Here is a 3,412-nt window from a genome sequence, read left to right as displayed (position 1 = left end):
AAAAAAAAAAAAAAAAAAAAAAAAAAAAAAAAAAAAAAACTATAAACCTGGAATAGAAACTGGCTCCTACTGCCCTCTCCATGAGTATAGTACCTGGCAAAGTCACAAGGATTTTGACTTTTAGCAATGCAAATGAAATATTGAAACTGATGTGCAACAAAACATAAGCAAGTTGCAGGCAAAACCAGTCTTAACAATTACCACAGTGACCAATGAGTAGTCACATGTGGCTATGTAAATTTAAATATTTCCGTTCCTCTAGGGGACTAGCCACATTTCAAGTGTTCAAGAGCTAAGTGCGGCTGCCTTATTGGATATCACAGAAAAGGACATATCTGTCATCCAGAAACTTCTATTGGACAGCTCCTAGCTAAAAGATTATAGGATTAAGCATAAATCTCCAATAATATAAATATAGTATAAATCTATAGATTTATGTATAGGCGGTCTGGGGATATAATACTGGAATTAGACCCTGAATTATCCGTTGGAATTTTGACCATAGCTCTTTGATGGTAACCGCAGGAGGCAAGAGGACTTTAGGGGCTGAATAGAACTTGGTTTTGTTTTCATGGTCCTTGAGGCTTCCACCCAGGAGAATTCTTCGGATAACCTGAGGAAGTTCTTCATTTAAGAAGTAACCAGGGCCGGGCGCGGTGGCTCAAGCCTGTAATCCCAGCACTTTGGGAGGCCGAGGCGGGTGGATCACGAGGTCAAGAGATCGAGACCATCGTGGTCAACATGGTGAAACCCCGTCTCTACTAAAAATACAAAAAATTAGCTGGGCATGGTGGTGCGTGCCTGTAATCCCAGCTACTCAGGAGGCTGAGGCAGGAGAATTGCCTGAACCCAGGAGGCGGAGGTTGCGGTGAGCCAAGATCGCGCCATTGCACTCCAGCCTGGGTAACAAGAGCGAAACTCCGTCCCAAAAAACAAACAAACAAACAAACAAAGCATAAAATAAAAGCCTTAAGACAGGCATAGTGGTACTCACCTGTAGTCCCAGTTACTTGGGAGACTGAGGCAGGAGGATCTATTGAGCCAGGAGTTTGAGGCCATATCACACTATTTTCATGCCTGTGAATAGCCACTACACTCTAGCCTGGGCAACATAGCAATACTCTATTTCTTTAAAAATAAAAGACTCAAAGAAAGTATTAATATACTCATTTTATTCAACAAGTATGAATTATGTGTGGACTATGTGCCAGGCACTGTGTTAGGGATATGGAAATGAACCCAAACTGACATAATTCATACCCTCACTGAGCATAATCTATCAAGGAGAAAAATGTGAACAGTAGCCATCACTTGGTGGTATAATAAAAAAAGTTTTTTACTTATCTTTCCAGTTTTCTATGGTGAAAAATTATTGGTATGTAAATAGGTGAAAATAAACCCAGGTGTAGTGGCTCATGACTGTAATCCCAGCACTTTGGGAGGCTGAGGCAGAAAGATCACTTGATCCCAGGAGTTCCAGATCAGCCTGGGCAATGACATAGGGAGACTCCATCTTTACCCAAAAAAATTGTTTTTAAATTAGTCACATGGCCAGGCATGATGGCTCATGCCTATAATCCCAGCACTTTGGGAAGCTGAAGTGGGCGGATCACCTGAGGTCAGGAGTTTGAGACCAGCCTGGCCAAAATGGTGAAACCCTGTCTCTACCAAAAATACAAAAAAAATTAGCCGCGTGTTGTGGCACGTGCCTGTAATCCCAGCTACTCGGGAAGCTGAGGCAGAAGAATCGCTTGAACCCGGGAGGTGAAGGTTGCAGTGAGCCAAGCACGCCATTGAACTCCAGTCTGGGTGACAAGAGCAAGACTCTGTCTCAAAAAAATAGATAAATAAATTAGCTGGGCAAGGTGGTGAACACCTGTGGTCTCAGCTATTCAGGAGTCAGAGGCGGGAGGACCACTTGGACCCAGGGAGTTGAGGCTGAAGTGAACCATGCTCACACCACTGCACTACAGCCTGGGCAACAGAGCAAGACCTTGTTTAAAAAAAAGAAAGGAAGAAAAAAAGGAAGAGAGGGAGGGAGGGAGGGAGGGAAGGAAGGAAGGGAGCACTTTTTTTTATCTTCACCTATTTATTTATTTATTTATTTATTGAGATAGGGTCTTGCTCTGTTGCCCAGGCTGGAGTGCAGTGTCATGATCATAGCTCACTGCAGCCTCTATCTTCCTGGGCTCAAGTGATCCTGCAACCTAAGCCTGCCGAGTAGCTGAGACCACAGGCATGCCGCCACTGTGTCCAGCTATTTTTTTTTTCTTTTTGTAGAGATGGGGGTCTTCCTATGTTGCCCACTCTGGTCTGGAACTCCTGGACTAAAGTGATCCTCCCACCTCAGCCTCACGAGGCACTGTGCTGGCTGCTCTTTTCTTTTAAAGGCCTATTTCCAATAGAGTTAAACATTCATTTGCTTTCTCACTATCTTCTCTGATTAAAAGAAAACAAACAAAACATCTAGAGCCACTCCATGAAAATTTAAAAAGAAGAAAACTTGAATTGAGCTCCCTTCCCAAACAATTGTTTTCCATAACAGGTAAGATTTAAGTTCATTGCTGGTGCGGTGGTGTTTTTAGACATCAACAATTCCCAGCAATTACTGGGGAGCCCAATTTCATTCAGCTGGTAGACCTGTCCATCTGGCTAGATGTCCACTTGGTGAATTTTGTATTCCTCAACTTTTTTTTTTTTTTTTCACTTTCTGGATTGATAAGAAGACACAAATATTTGAAATAACCAAGATTCATGTTTAACTATCACTTCTACAAATTTCTTCAAATCTGGATTTCCTCCCCACATCCACCCACCCCCAGACAGAGTCTCGCTCTGTTGCCTAGGCTGGAGTGCAGTGGTGTGATTTCGGCTCACTGCAACCTCCAGTTCCTGGGTTCAAGCCATTCTCCTGCCTCAGCCTCCCGAGTAGCTGGGACTACAGGTGCGTACCACCATGCCCAGCTAATTTTCACCATGTTGACCAGGCTGGTTTTGCTCTCTTGACTTCATGATCCACTCACCTGGGCCTCCCGAAGTGCTGGGATTACAGGCATGAACCACTGAGCCTGGCCATAAATCTGGGATTCCTTCTTATAGGGCTTGTGAGCTTTGGTGTGTTTCCTTGTGAAACTCCCTAAACACTTCCTCAACCTTAATTAATGACCAGCTCCTCTGAGACATAATTATGAACACTTTTAATTTAACAAAAGCATAGGGAATTCGTTTCCACTGTGTGTGAAAGTAACCTGGCTTCAGTTCCTATTTATACGAAGCCATTAAATGTTAAACTTCTGTGATAAACGCAGGTAAGAGAACGGTAGAATATTTTAAAAACTAGAGCAAAATGAGCAGTTCTAAAATAGCTACACAGAACAAAAGGTATTTTATAATGTATAATCTGCAATTTTAT

This window comes from Sapajus apella, unplaced genomic scaffold (assembly GCF_009761245.1).
Source record: "Sapajus apella isolate SASKATOON/1434 unplaced genomic scaffold, GSC_monkey_1.0 scaffold21, whole genome shotgun sequence".
Classification (NCBI taxonomy): domain Eukaryota; kingdom Metazoa; phylum Chordata; class Mammalia; order Primates; family Cebidae; genus Sapajus; species Sapajus apella.
This window is presented reverse-complemented; position numbering follows the sequence as displayed.